At 38.0% G+C, this 16,441-nt stretch overlaps 1 long non-coding RNA gene across 1 annotated transcript in view; it reads left to right on the top strand.

The window, feature by feature from the left end:
- Positions 1-10,096, top strand: part of LOC122444152 — a 125,960-nt gene extending 115,864 nt beyond the window's left edge. Inside the window, exons 3-4 of the long non-coding RNA XR_006270179.1 lie at positions 9,032-9,130; positions 10,040-10,096. This is a non-coding gene — a long non-coding RNA (uncharacterized LOC122444152). The remainder of the gene's footprint in view (positions 1-9,031; positions 9,131-10,039) is intronic.
- The last annotated feature ends 6,345 nt before the right edge of the window (positions 10,097-16,441 follow it).

Below are 16,441 nucleotides of genomic sequence, written 5' to 3' on the forward strand. Positions count from 1 at the left end.
TCAGTTCAGTTCAGTCCAGTCACTCAGTCAATGTCCAACCCTTTGTGACCCCATGAACTGTAGTACGCTAGGCTTCCCTGTCCATCAGCAACTCCCGGAGTTTACTCAAACTCATGTCCATCGAGTCGGTGATGCCATCCAACCATCTCATCCTCTGTCATCCCCTTCTCCTCCTGCCCCCAATCCCTCCCAGCATCAGGGTCTTTTCCAGTGAGTCAGCTCTTCGCATCAGGTGGCCAAAGTATTGGAGTTTCAGCCTCAACATCAGTCCTTCCAGTGAACACCCAGGACTTATCTCCTTTAGGATGGACTGGTTGGATCTCCTTGCAGTCCAAGGGACTCTCAAGAGTCTTCTCCAGCATCACAGTTCAAAAGCATCAATTCTTCGGTGCTCAGCTTTCTTTATAGCCCACCTCTCACAGTTTTATCTCTGGTTTATCTGCCTCTTTGAGACACATCTTATACAAATGGAAGTTCTCAGTTCACTGCTGAAGTCCAGCTTGAAGGATTTTGAGGATAATCCTGGTAGCATGTGAAATGATCTCAATCATACAGTAGTTTGAACATTCTTTGGCATTGGCCTTCTTCGAGATTGGGATGAAAATTGGCCTTTTCCACTCCTGTGGCCACTACTGAGCTTTTCAAATTTGCTGACATATGGAGTATAACAGTTTAGCTGCATCAAATTTTAGGATTTGAAATAGCTCAACAAGAATTCCATCACTTCCACTAGCTTTGTTCATAGTAATGCTTCCTAAAGCCCACTTGATGTCACAATCAAGAATAACTGGCTCTAGGTGAGTGAGCACACCATTATGATTATCTGGGACATAAAGATTTTTCTTGTATAGTTCTTCTGTGTATTCTTGTCACCTCTTAATCTCTTCTGTTTCTGTCATGTCCTTTCTCTTTCTGTCCTTTATGGTGCCCATAGTGGCATGAAATATTCCCTTGATATCTCCAGTTTTCTTGAAGAGATCACTAGTCTTTCCCATTCTATTGTTTTCCTCTATTTCTTTGTATTGTTCATTTAAGAAGGCCTTCTTATCTTCTCTTGCTATTCTCTGGTACTCTATTCAGTTGGGTATATCTTTCCCTTTCTCCCTTGCTGTTGACTTCTCTTATTTCCTCAGCTATTTGTAAAGCCTCCTCAGACAACCACTTTGCCTTCTTGCATTTCTTTTTCTTTGGGATGTTTTGGTCACTGCCTCCTGTACAGTGTTATGAACCTCCATCCATATTTCTGTCTACCACAAGGCTTCCCTGGTGGCTCAGACAGTAAAGCGTCTGCCTGCAATGTGAGAGACACGGGTTCAACCCCTGGGTCAGTAAGATCCTCTGGAGAAGGAAATGGCAACCCACTCCAGTACTCTTGCCTGGAAAATCCCATGGATGGAGGAGCATGGTAGGCTCCAGTCCATGGGGTCACAAAGAGTTGGACATGACTGAATGACTTCACTTTCTTTCTTTCTTTCTTTCTACCACGTCAAATTCCCCAAATCTATTCATCACCTCCACTGTATAAGCATAAAGGATTTGATTTAGGTCATACTTGAATGGCCTAGTAGTTTTCCCTACTTTATTCAATTTAAGATTGAATTTTGCAATAAGGAACTCATGACCTGAGCCACAGTCAGTTCCAAGTTTTATTTTTACTGATCATATAGAGCTTCTCCATTTTGGCTGCAAAGAACATAATCAACCTGATTTTGGTATTGACCATCTGGTAATGGCTATGTAAACATAAGGAATTTGATTTAGGTCATAGCTAAACGGCCTAGTGGTTTTCCTTGCTTTCTTCAATTTAAGCCTGAATTTTGCAATAAGGAGTTCATGATCTGAGCCACAGTCAGTTTCAGGTTTTATTTTTACTGATTATATAGAACTTCTCCATCTTTGGCTGCAAAGAACATAATCAATCTGATTTTGGTACTGACCATCTGGTGATTGCTATGTGTAGAATCATCTCTTGGATTGTTGGGATAAGTTATTTTCTTTGACAAGCATGTTCTCTTGAAAAAACTCTGTTAGCATTTGGATGCCTCATTTTGTACTCCAAGTTCAAAGAAAGTGAAAATGAAGTTGCTTGGTCTTGTTCAACTCTTTGTGACCCCATGGACTGTGGCCTACCAGGCTCCTCCGTCCATGGGATTTTCCAGGCAATAGTATTGGAGTTGGTTGCCATTTCCTTCTCCAGGGGATCTTCCTGACCCAGGGATTGAACCCAGGTTTCCCGCATTGTAGACAGATGCTTTACCATCTGAGCTACCAGGGAAGTCCAAGTCCAAACTTGCCCATTATTCAGTGTATCACTTGACTTTCTACTTTTGCAGTCCAACTCCCTATAATGAAAAGGACACTTTTCTTTTTTTGGCTATAAGTTTTGTAGGTCTTCATAGAACCAGTCAACTTCAGTTCCTTTGGCATCAGTGTTTGTGGTATAGACTTGGATTAGTGTAATATTGAATGGTTTGCCTTGGAAATCAACTGAGATCATGCTTTTGTTTTTTGAGAATGTGCCCAATTACTGCATTTTGGACTCTTTTGTTGACCATGAGGGCTACTCCATTCCTTCTCAGGGATTCTTGCCCACAATAATAGATATAATGGTCTTCTGAATTAAATTCGCTCATTCCCACCCACTTTAGTTCCATTTATTTCATTTAGTCTAATATAACTTATTAGTATCATAATTAAACAGTAAGAACAAACTAGAGCTTAATTCTGAGTGTTTTCAAGGAAACAATACATATGGTAGGGGCCAAAAAAGTTCAAGAGTGGTAAGAAATTTGACCTCTTCAGAAGAAATTATATAGCTTCATCAATTATCTATAGTCATAAGATACATAATGCTTATTTAAAATTAAATAATAATCATAGAAAAAAGCATATATGATATATAACTCTGAGATAGGCAAAAGAATTGAGAAAACTTATTACAGCTAAAGAGAGGAAAGACTAGGGAAATACTAGAAAAGAAAACATTTAAAACAAGATAATAACACTACATGGCATCCAGTCCCATCACTTCATGGCAAATAGATGGGGAAACAGTGGAAACAGTGGCTGACTTTATTTTTGGGGGCTCCAAAATCACTGCAGATGGTGACTGCAGCCATGAAATTAAAAGACACTTACTCCTTGGAAGGAAAGCTATGACCAACCTAGACGACAGCATATTAAAAAGCAGAGACATGACTTTGCTAACAAAGGTCCGTCTAGTCAAGGCTATGGTTTTTCCAGTAGTCATGTATGGATGTGAGAGTTGGACTGAAAAGAAAGCTGAGCACCAAAGAATTGATGCTTTTGAACTGTGGTGTTGGAGAAAACTCTTGAGAGTCCTTTGGACTTCAAGGAGATCCAACCAGTCCATCCTAAAGGAGATCAGTCCTGGGTGTTCATTGGAAGGACTGATGTTGAAACTGAAACTCCAATACTTTGGCCACCAGATGCGAAGAGCTGACCCTGATACTGGGAAAGGTTGAGGGCAGGAGGAGACGGGGACGACAGAGGATGAGATGGTTGGATGGCATCACCGACACAATGGACATGAGTTTGGGTAAATTCCGGGAGTTGGTGATGGACAGGGAGGCATGAGGCGCTGCAGTCCATGGGGTCGCAAAGAGTTGGACAGGACTGAGCGACTGAACTGAACTGACGAATAACCCTACAAAGTTACAGTAATCAAAATAGTGTGATACTGGCAATGAAAACAGACATATGGATCAATGCAACAGAATAGATAACCCAGAAATAAGCCCACAGTCCTGTGGTCAATTAATCTTTGACAAAGGAACAAGAATACACAATGTTAAAAAAAAAAGTCTCTTTAGAAAATGGTGCTAGGAAAACTGTGCAGATGTATGCAAACCAATGAAGTTAGAGCCCTCCTTCATATCTTACAAAAAAATAAACTCAAAATGACTTTAAGACTTAAACATAAGACATGACACCATAAAACTCCTAGAAGAGATCATAGGCAAAACATTCTCTGACATAAATCATACCAGTGTTTTCTTAGGTCAGTTTCCCAAGGCAATAGAAAAAACAACAAAAATAAGCAAATGGGACCTAATCAAACTTATGAACTTTCACACAGAAAAGGAAACTATAAACAAAATGAAAAGACCACTTTCAGAATGGGAGAAAATATTTACAAATGATATAACTAAGAAGGGCTTAATTTCCAAAATATTAAACAGCTCATACAACTCAACAACAGCAAATGAAAAAATGGGCAGAAGACCTAAACATTTCTTCAAAGAAGACATACAGGTGGCCAAGAAGCACATGAAACGTATGTTCAACATCACTATTAGAAAAATGCAAGTTAAAATTGCAATGAAATGCCACCTCATGGTGGTCAGAATGGCCATCGTTAGAAGTCTACAAATAACAAATGCTGGAGAGTATGCGGAGTAATGGGAACTCTTCTACACTGTTGGTGGGAATGTAAATTGGTGCAGTCACTATGGGGAAAACAGTACGGAAGTTCCTCAAAAAACTAAAAACAGAATTACTATATGATTCAGCCATCCCACTCTGGGTATGTATCTGAACAAAACTATAACTCAAAAAGATACATGCATCCCTGTGTTTATAGCAGCTGCTGCTGCTGCTAAGTCACTTCAGTCGTGTCCTACTCTGTGCGAACCCACAGACGTCAGCCCACCAGGCTCCTCCATCCCTGGGATTCTCCAGGCAAGAACACTGGAGTGGCTTGCCATTTCCTTCTCCAATTCATGAAAGTGAAAAGTGAAAGTGAAGTCGCTCAATCGTGTCCGACTCTTAGCGACCCCGTGGACCGCAGCCTACCAGGCTTCTCAATCCATGGGATTTTTCAGGCAAGAGTACTGGAGTGGGCTGCCATGGCCTTTTCCGTTTATAGCAGCACTAGTCACAATAGCCAAGATATGGAAACCAGCTAAATGTCCATAAACAGATAAATGAATTAAGAAGATTTGTGCATATGTACAAATGGAATATTTGTTACTGCTGTTTAGTAGCTAAGTCGTGTCTGACACTTTTGTGATCCCATAGACTGTAGCTTGCTAGGCTCCTCTGTCCATGGAATTTCCCAGGCAAGAATATTGGAATGGGTTGCCATTTCCATCTCCAGGGGGTGTTCCTGGACAAGGAATTCAACCCCATCTCCTGAATTAACAGGTGAAATCTTTACCACTGAGCCTACAGGGACCTCAGTCATAAAGAAGAATGAAATAATGCCATTTGCAGCAATGTGGTTGGAAATAGAGCGTATCATACTAAGTGAAGTAAGTCAGAAAGAGAAAGACAAATATCATATAATATCAATTATACGTCGGAAATCAGTATAAAAATTACACACTATAGGAAAATGAAAGACAATTTATTATCTATAGGCTACAATCTAGAGTACACCTTAATTGGTGTTCAAAATAAATTATATAGTCTTAATATATTTATTTGAAATTAAGAAAGATCAAATGTAAATATTCAGCTAAAAGCCTGGAATACAGACAACAATATCTCTTAATAAGTTGGAAGAAGTAACAAAGATAGAAGCAGAAGTTGATCATATTCAATGTTGATTAGAGTATGAAAAAGTAGGACTTTATACTTTTAAGGCTTCAGGTTGTCAAAGGCTTTTGCAAGGTCAACTTAGAAAAAATCTATTAACATTTCCAATTTATATACTTATATTTTTTGGGAAACCATCCCCCAAAAAACTTATATTTTTAGTCACCCCTGTCCTCACATATATAATAGAAGTCTTCTCCTTCCAACATTATTTTTAACAGCAACATTTGGAAAAGATATTAATACCTGTCAACAGCAGCTTGGTTAAATAAATTATGTTATCTTCATGTATAAGCTATTTTGTAACAGTCAAAAGAATGAGTGGTCTGACAGAAATGCCAGGAATTTATTATCCAATGTAAAAATATACAGCAAATGGTATTTGCAATACAGTGCTCTTTTATATGTTTTAAATTATATATAAATGTTCTTTTTAAAAGTATCTTCATACAAAAATTTAGAAGAGTATATACCAAACAATAAATAGATATTACCTTTGAGATAGAGAATTGGTGGATGTACAGGCATACCTCAGAAATATTGCAGAACTAGCTCCAGACCACTGCAATAAAGCAATTATTGCAATAAAGCAAGTCTCATGAATTTTGGGGCTCCCAGTGCATATAAATGCTATGCTTACACTATGCTATAGCCTATTAAGCGTGTCATAGCACTATGTCTGTAAACAAATGTACATACTCTAATTTAAAAATTAATGCTGTTGGAAATGTGATGTTGATAGTTTTGCTTGATGCAGGATTGCCATAAACCTTCAATTCGTCAACAAACAAACAAACAAAAAAAAAAAAACCCAGTATCTGTGAAGCACAATAAAGCAAAGCACAATACAATGAGCTATGTCTATATTGAAGCAAATGAATCTTTTAAACTATAAATTATACTTTGATAATTTATAAAAATCATCAGCATTAGCTTTCCTTGATATGTCAAAAAGCCTGGGCCCCTGTCCCAACTCTATTTCTGAACATGTGACTTTTAGCAAACCATAAACTCTGAATTTTGAATCTCTTATTTGTTAAATAGAGATAATGCAGGCTGTCATATCTACATAGCAAGCCATTGGGAAATATAAATGGAAACTGAATGGTAACATGCTTTCAAAAAGCCAAAAAGAAAACACTGTACAAATGCCAGGAGAACAGGAAAGTGAACTAGAAACAAACATGAAATACCTTCCAAAGACATAAAAAATCCCTTTTATTATAATTCACTCTCTGCAGATGGAGACATTGATTCTTTTGACAATTGAAAGCATCATAAAGAAATGTCCCAATTTTTGGAAGAGTTTCAGAAGGATAAATGTTAACTCTTCTCTAAATGTTTGATAGAATTTGTCAGTAAAGGCATTTGGTCCTTTACTTTTGTTTGTTGTAAGTTTTTAAATCAAACTTTCAAATTCAGTACTTGTGATTGGTCTGTTCATATTTTCTATTTCTTCCTGGTTCAGTCTTAGAAGGTTGTATCTTTCTAAGAATTTATCTATTCCTTCTAGGTTGTCCATTTTACTGGCAAATAGTTGCTTCTTGTAGTTTCTTATATTCTTTGTATGAATATTTCTGTGGTATCCATAGTAACTTCTCATTTTTCATTTCTGAATTTATTGATTTGAGCCCTCTCACTTTTTTTTTTTTTTGTAATGAGTTTGGCTACCTAAGGAGGCAAAAGACCTATACTCCAAAAGCTATAAGATACAAATGAAATAAATAAAAAATGACACAAACAGATGGAAAGATACATCATGTTCTTACATTAGAAGCATCAACACTGTTAAAATGCCTATATTCCCCAAGACAGTGTACAGATTCAATGTAATTCCTATTAAATTACCAATAGCACTTTTCACAGAACTAGAAAAAATTTTTACAATTTTTGTGGAAACACAAAAGACCTGAATATCCAAAGTAATCTTGAGAAAGAAAAACTGAATGGGAGGAATCAGGATCCCTGACTTCAGGTTACACTACAAAACTAGTCATCAAAACAGTACGATACTGGCACAAAAACAGAAATATAGGTCAGTGGAGCAGAAAAGAGAGTCCAGAGATAAACCCACACACCTGTGTTCAGCTAATCTACAACAAAGGAGACAGGAATATATAATGGAGAAAAGACAGTCTCTTTAATAAGTGGTGTTGGGAAAATTGAACAGCTACATGTAAAAAAAATGAGATTAGAACATTCCCTAATGCTATTCACAAAAATAAAATCAAAATGGACTAAAGACCTAAATGTAAAGCCAGATACTATAAAACTCTTAGAGGAAAACATAAGCAGAACACTCTCTGACACAAATCAAGCAATATATCTTTTGATCCACCTCCTAGTGTAATGAAAATAAAAGCAAAAATAAATGAATGTGACCTAATTAAAGGCTTTTGCACAGCAAAGAAAATCATAAAGAAAATGAAAAGACAACCCACTGATAAAATGTTTGTAAATGATGTAACTGGCAAGGATTAATTTCCAAAATCTACAAACAGCTCATGCAGCTCAATAAAAATAAATAAATAAATAAATAATGAGCAGAAAACCTAAATGGAGATTTCTCCAAAAAAGACATACAGATGACAAAAGAATACATGAAAAGGTACTCAACATCATTAATTATTAGAAAATTGCAAATCAAAACTACAATGAGGTATCACCTCACATTGGTCAGAAATAGCCATTACCAAAAAAATCAACAAACAATAAATGCTAGAGAGGGTGTGGAGAGAAGGGACCCTCCTGCACTGTTGGTGGGAATGTCAATTGTTACAACATTATGGAGAACAGTATGGAGGTTCCTTAAAACTAAATATAAAGCTAGCATATGACCCAGCAATCCCACCCTGGGCATATATCTTGAAAAAAATCACAATTCAAGAAGATACATACCACCCATTATTCATCAGAATGCTATTTATGATAGCAAAGACATGGAAGCACCTTAAATGTCCATTGATGGAGAATTGGATAAATAAGATGTGGTACATTACAATAGAATATTAGTCACAAAAAAAGTGAAATAATGCCATTTGCAGCAACATGGGTGGATCTAGAGATTATTATACTAAGTGAAGCAAGTCAGAGAAAGACAAATATCATACAATATTAATTATATGTGGGATCTAATAAAATCAATACAAATGAACATATTTACAGAACATAAACAGACTAACAGATCTTGAAACCAAACTTATGGTTACCAAAGGGGAAACATAGGGGGAGTGATAAATTAAGAAACTGGGAGTAACATACTCACACTACTATATATAAAATAGGCAACTAATGAGGACCTACTGTATAGCACAGGAACTCTACTCAATATTCCGTAATAATCTATGTGAGAAAAGAGTCTGAAAAAGAAGGGATATATATATATATATCTGATTCACTTTGCTGTTCACCTGAAACTAGCACAATATTGTAAATCACTTAAACGCTAATAAATTTTTTTTTTTTTAAAAAGGGATGCCCTAGAGAAAAAGGCTGAAGAAGTTGTCAACCTTGAGAAGCAGGTTGAAGGAGGAGAGGGCCAGGATGCCGTCTTAAGGAGGCCCAGGGGAAGGTGACTGCATGATTTAACTCTGCAAATATCAACAAATCAACCCTTATTTTAAGAGCCGGTACCGCTTGAGTATTGTTTCAAGTCACAGAACTGTCATAAAGCTACCTCTGCCAGAGTTTGTCTTCAATCTTAAAGAACTTTGGCCTTAATAAGTCATTGGCCTATTTGATATTTGTTAGTAAGAAGAAATTCATTTCAGTAGAGTAATTGGACTCCAGAAAACAATGGAGAAGTGAGTTGTATGAAGATTACTTAATTTGGGTACAATTCTTTTCTGAAATTTATACCTTATAGAAATCTCCACAAATGACTTGCTAGCCCATGGCAATAAATACATATAGAAGATGACTGTCCTGAGAAAGAGGAAGTAATTTTTAATCTGTATATTTTGATTAATATTTTTATTTTAAAATGACCATTATATTTGCCTTCAGGACTTCGAACTTCCAGAGTACAAAGAGAGACAATAACATTTAATAGATTGCAAGCCTACAAGGCAAAAACTATGATTATTCTCCATTTACTGTATCACTTCCAGGCCAGTGGTGCTAAAGAAACATTAAATTATTATAAAACTTGGCCTTAAAAGGAAGACTTATGAAAGGGAGATCATCCTGTAACCTTCACAGGAGCATTTACAAGACTTCTGGTGGTTAGTGCAAGCATCCAAATAAGTAAAAGTTTCATTGGCGATAAGATTTATTCCAGTTCTTAAGCCATACTTTTAGATTTCCAGGTGTGGGGGTTATGACCATATTTTTATTGTGCCCCAGTTGGACCTCCCGTGTCTAGTACTGTTTGGCACATGACTGGCTCTCAATAAATATTTGCTAAATTACTGGTTTCAAATAGGAAAAAGAGTATGTCAAGGCTGTATATTGTCACCCTGCTTATTTAACTTCTATGCAGAGTACATCATGAGAAAAACTGGGCTGGAAGAAGCACAAGCTGGAATCAAGATTGCCGGGAGAAGTATCAATAACCTCAGGTATGCAGATGACACCACCCTTATGGCAGAGAGTGAAGAGGAACTAAAACGTCTCTTGATGAATGTGAAAGAGGAGAGTGAAAAAGTTGGCTTAAAGCTCAACATTCAGAAAACTAAGATCATGGCATCTGGTCCCATCACTTCATGGGAAATAGATGGGGAAACAGTAGAAACAGTGTCAGGCTTCATTTTTGGGCTACAAAATCACTGCAGATGGTGACTGCAGCCATGAAATTAAAAGACATTTACTCCTTGGAAGAAAGGTTATGACCAACATAGAGAGCATATTAAAAAGTAGAGACATGACTTTGCCAACAAAGGTCCATCTAGTCAAGGCTATGGTTTTTCCAGTGGTCATGTATTGATGTGAGAGTTGGACTGTGAATAAAACTGAGTGCTGAAAAATTGATGCTTTTGGACTGTGGTGTTGGAGGAGACTCTTGAGAGTCCCTTGGACTGCAAGGAGATCCAACCAGTCCATCCTAAAGGAGATCAGTCCTGGGTGTTCATTGGAAGGACTGATGTTGAAGCTGAAACTCCAATACTTTGGCCACCTCATGCAAAGAGTTGACTCGTTGGAAAAGACCCTGATGTTGGGAGGGACTGGGGGCAGGAGGAGAAGGGGACAACAGAGAGATGAGATGGCTGGATGGCATCACTGACTCGATGGACATGAGTTTGAGTAAACTCCAGGAGTTAGTGATGAACAGGGAGGTCTGGCGTGCTGTGATTCATGGGGTCGCAAAGAGTCGGACACGACTGAGCAACTGAACTGAACTGAACTGAAATTACTGTATAAATAATTACAAGGAATGTATGTGTGTTTGTGTGTGCTGCCATGTCTGACTCTTTGTGACCCCATGGGCCCCATGAAGCCCAGGAATTTTCCAGGCAAGAATACTGGAATTGGTTGCTATTTCTTACTCTAGAGGATCTTCCCAACCCAGGGACTGAACCCATGTCTCTTGCCTCTCCTGCATTGGCAGCCAGACTCTTTACCACTACACTACCTCAGAAGCCAAAGAATGTATAAAGTGTATAATTAATATATAAATTGATGTATAAATAATTCCATGATTTTTCCTCTTATTATTAATAGCATGGTGTGAATTTCTCTTCATGTAAACCAAAGCTTTCCTGAAGCTCTGGCCTTCCTTTACTGATTATTTTTTCCAAATGTGAAGGTGACAGCCAGGAAATGAATTAAACAAGAGAAGAGACACATGGAAATTGGTAATTGGCTATTTTTATCTCTGATAATGCCCTAGGTATTAATGGTAAGCTATCACTACCTAATACCCTGCTTTGGAGATGTCTTCTATAAGCAAAATTTTTAGATGTTAGACACTGACAAACCAGGTCAGAGGAGAATGGGGCATACAAAGAGGAGGATGGAAGTTACAAGAGAGAAGAGGAGAGACCAAACATAGGCTCTATCACACAGTTCAATGTGTCTAAAAGCAGTTTATCAGTATTTGCTTGTAGTTAAACAAAATCTTCAAACTCCAACATCATTCCTTGTCTATTTGTCTTCAATTTTCCACTACCTTCCCATTTGTCTTGATTCACTGAGTCATCTACACACATTTGACTTATCCTTTTCTTGTGCTTATTCAATCATTCATCTTATGAGCATCTGCTATCAGCCAGGTTTCTTTCTATGTTCTAGAGAATGTGTATCCATGCCCTCTACTTTCAAAAAATTCATGATCTAGCCCCCAACACACCACCCACCTTAAATCCTCATTAATAATCTCAGAGCTATATTTTCTCTTTCTAATATATCTGCATCTGACCCATTATTCACCCAAAAGCATATTTATCTTTCTCTTCAAGTGATTGTGTGTATGTGTGTATACTGTACATTCCATGCTCTAGGTATTTATTACTCTAGATATTTATACCCATCCATTATGCATTACTAACAGACCTTGATTTTGTTTTAAGCAGTTAGCTTCATACAATTCCTAGTTTTCATTGTAGCTGAAGTAGTCATGTAACAGTTTCTGAATAAGGATATATAAGCAAAAGTTGCAAGGTGGAACTTCCACAAAAGCTCTTTAAAAAGAAGCCTGAGGTGGATGAACCTAGAGCCTATTATACAGAGTGAAGAAGTCAGAAAGAGGAAAATGAATATTGCATACTAATACGTATATATGGAATCTAGAAATATTGTGCTGATGAAATTATTTTCAGGTCAGCAATGGACACACAGACATAGAGAACAGAATTATGGATGTGGGGAGGGTGAGGAAAGAGAGGGTGAGATGTGTGGAGAAAGTAATATGGAAAGTAATACATTACCATATGTAAAATAGATAGCAAATGGGAATTTGCTGTAGACTCAGGAAATTCAAACCAGGGCTCTGTAACAACCTCAGAACAACAAGCAGGATGGGGAGGGAGGTGGGAGGGGATTCAAGAGAGAGGGGACACATGTATACCTATGGCTGACTTATATTGATGTTTGGCAGAAACCAACACAACTTTATAAAGCAATTATCATTCAATTAAAAATAAATTTAAAAAGCACACAAAAAATTTAAGACAACTAATTTAAAGAAAAAAAGGAGAAACCTCTGCTGAAATATATGTTTTACCCCTATCTCTTACCCCATCTTACAATCTGGAATATGAATCTAATGCTATAGGTATTTCATGACAAAACCACAAGACAAGAAGGCTATGGAATAATGACATATGCCAGGGATGGCTAAGCAGAAATATAGAGCAAGCTTCAATCTCTGATGGCACTGATGCTACACCAGTCCCAGGTTGCCAGTCTCCAGATTTCACACACATATATCTTTATTATAAACAACTGTGACACATGTGCCTTCCTTTCCAACCACACCTGTTTCACTTCTGCCGTAGACCCTATTACTGTCAAGCTCATCTACTTATTGCCACTAAAATGGACCATAAAGTCTGTGCCTTTGATTCTTTTGTTCCTTCCAACTGTATATAAGCTCTCTCCCATTCCTTTCTAGATATCTAACTCCTACCCTCTTGTGTAAGGTTAAGACTACAAGGTAGAAAGAATATGAGCTTTTTCACCAGGCTGGCCTAGGTTTAAATCATAGCTCTCTTGTTAACCAACATGATGATCCTAGATGTTAACGTCAGTGTCTCTCTGTCTCTTCATCTATAAGATGGAGATGAACATATCTATTTCATAGGGTGGTTTTGAAAGAGGGTCAAAACTATAGCCTGTGAGCCGAATCCAGTCCATCACCTGTTTTTGTAAGTAAAGTTTTAATGGAACACAGAGCTATCCATTGCTTACATATTTATAACTGCTATCATGTCAAAACAATAGGCTTGAATACTTGTGGTAGAGACTCTGGCGTACAGAATCAACAACATTTACACTCCAGCCTTCAGTGTTGAGTTCCAAGAAAGAAAGAAATGTTGAGAGCCCAGGATAGTACTGTTATGGAGTAGTCTACTCGGTAAAGGCAATAATGAGGCCTTGGATGGAGGGGACATGTGGCAGGGGAAGTGCTGTCCAGAAGACTGATGAACCAGCTGAGGATAGGTCTTCCAGGAAGTTACTACAGATAGAGAGTCAAGCTCTTAGCTTCTAAAACCCAGAAACAATTTGACTGGTGTCTAAAAACAGGATCCTATCTCAAAGCAAATAAAAAATAACTAAAGCTCATAGAAGACTAATGGGTAAAACAGTATAGACTTGTTACAGGAAACCCTTGACATTGCCAGAAAGAAAAGTTCTTTCAACTAATTGGAAGTAATTCTAGTTTAGCTATAGTAAAATGTCACTGTTTCTATTAAGAAATGAATTTGGATTTCCAAAGCTGAAAGAGAAAAAGATATTCAGCCCATGAGTAAGCCCCTACTAAGCACCTATGCATATCTCAATGAGGCTTTTGTTCCTCTGCTTATCACTTACTGGTTGTTAAATCTTGGGATGTAAAGGTGGCACCAGTGGTAAAAAACCGATTTTCAATGCAGGAGATGTAAGGGACATGGGTTCAATCCCTGGATTGGGAAGATCCTCTGGAGAAGGAAATGGCAACCCACTCCAGTATTCTTGCCTGGAGAATCCCATGGACAGAGAAGTCTGGCTGGCTAAAGTCCACAGAGTCACACAGAGTCAGACACAACTAAAGCAAAGCTAGCAGGCAAGCAGTGTGATAAGACTTTATTTCTAAGTGTAAAAATGTCCCCTGCTTCCCTAGAATAAAAACAAAACAAAACAAACTTCAGTTGATCATGTTTTGACAGAAGTAAATAGGAAATGAAGGAAAATTAAGTTAAAGTGATATTTATTAGCCAAAATAAGAAAGTTCTCAGTGACCAGAAGAGTAGAACTTAACTAATGTCTAGACTCATTGTATGTATTCCAATGGGGAAAATTATAGAGTATACATGGGGGAAAAGTATTATATTTTGCAACAAATAGCATATGATATGAAGGTATTTGCAAATTTGAGAACTCACAAAAGAAGGGAAGGAAGAAAAGGGGGGGGAGGGAGGGAGTCAATGAGGTGAGCAAAAAGAAAGTGGTATGAAAGGGAGAGAGAGGAAGAAAATAAGGGAGAAGAAAGGAAGGAAGGAGAGAAGGAAGAAAGCAGAGGGATAGAGAGCAAGGAAGCGGGAGGGAGGGAGGAAAGGGCTCCTAACAAATTCCTGGTGAGCACATTCTGTTCTCCCAAAATTGTTTCCTTAAATTGTAATCTTAAAATAAGCTTCACCGAAAAGAATATCTTATGGTCAAACATATTTTGGAAATACTTAATATTCATTCTATCATGGAGAATAATCATGAACATCAGCATATCTAATGCTCTGAAAGGCCTGTAGACAAAACTTGCACACTTGATCTGACCTAGCATTGCTTCAAACTCAATTCATGCTGACTGAAAACAAACACGCACGCGTGCACGCACACACACACACACACACACACACAGAACATAAAAGCTATGAGTTTGTTCAGTGTCTCACTGATGAGTATAGCCCAGAAAACAGCTTCTCAGAAGTCTCTGAGAAACTGTTCCAAAGAAGTATGGTCAGAGAGGTTAGTATATATAAATGAATTTGGTGGAGGGGGATTTGTACAGCCAACCACTCACTCAGTAGAAGGCAGCTGCTATTTATGGAGAGCAGATGTCTCCATTGATGATTTTAGTGCTTTTCTAGGTATGAGAAGATGCAAGAAACTGGTTTCAGAGAATTTTCTCCTGGCTATATCTTTCAGAAGCCCTATTCTAGCACTTTTCCTCAGAACAGAGTGCCTCATTCCTGATCTCCACTTTGAATTCCTCACAGGGTGTGTTGGAGGTGTGGAATGAAAATATCTTCTGCCGTGTTAATCAACAAGAAATGTCACAGCCATCAGTGATTTCTGACCATCAAATGTGAATGGGGGCTCCCAAAACTGCAATCCAGTGTATGTTGCTATTCCCATGATGATTGCTGAGGAGCTAGGGGAATGAAAGAAGCAAGGTGAACAAGGAAACAGGATTGGCCCCAGATAGCTGTTGAGTAACTCCAGGAGCTGGTGATGGAGAGGGAAGCCTGGCATGCTGCAGCCCATGGGGTCACAAAGAGTTGTACATGACTGAGCGACTGAACTGAACTGAGCTGAGGTGTGTGAACTGAGAAATTCCAGCTGTTTAAGTTGGATTTAGAAAAGACAGAGGAACCAGAGACCAAACTGCCAACATCTCTTAGATCATAGAAAAAGCAAGAGAATTACAGGAAAGCATCTACTTCTGCATCATTGACTATGTTAAAGCCTTTGACTGTGTGGATCACAACAAACTGTGGAAAATTCTTAAAGAGATGGAAATACCAGACCACCTTACCTGCCTCCTGAGAAATCTGTATGCAGGTCAAGAAGCAACACTTAGAGCCAGACATGGAACGATGGACTGGTTAAAACTGGGAAAAGAGAATGTCAAGGCTGTATATTGTCACCCTGCTTATTTAACTTCTATGCAGAGTACATCATGAGAAACGCTGGGCTGGATGAGGCACAAGCTGGAATCAAGATTGCCAGGAGAAATATCAATAACCTCAGATATGCAGATGACACCACCCTTATGGATGAAAGTGAAGAGGAACTAAAGAGCCTCTTGATGAAAGTGAAAGAGGAGAGTGAAAAAGTTGGCTTAAAGTGCAACATTCAAAAACTAAGATCATGGCATCCAGTCCCATTACCTCATGGCAAATAGATGGGGAAACAATGGAAACATTGACAGACTTTATCTTCTTGGGCTCCAAAATCACTATAGATGGTGACTCAGCCATGAAATTAAAAGATGCTTGCTTCTTGGAAGAAAAGCTATGACAAAGCT

This window comes from Cervus canadensis, chromosome 6, assembly GCF_019320065.1.
Source record: "Cervus canadensis isolate Bull #8, Minnesota chromosome 6, ASM1932006v1, whole genome shotgun sequence".
In the NCBI taxonomy this organism is placed as follows: domain Eukaryota; kingdom Metazoa; phylum Chordata; class Mammalia; order Artiodactyla; family Cervidae; genus Cervus; species Cervus canadensis.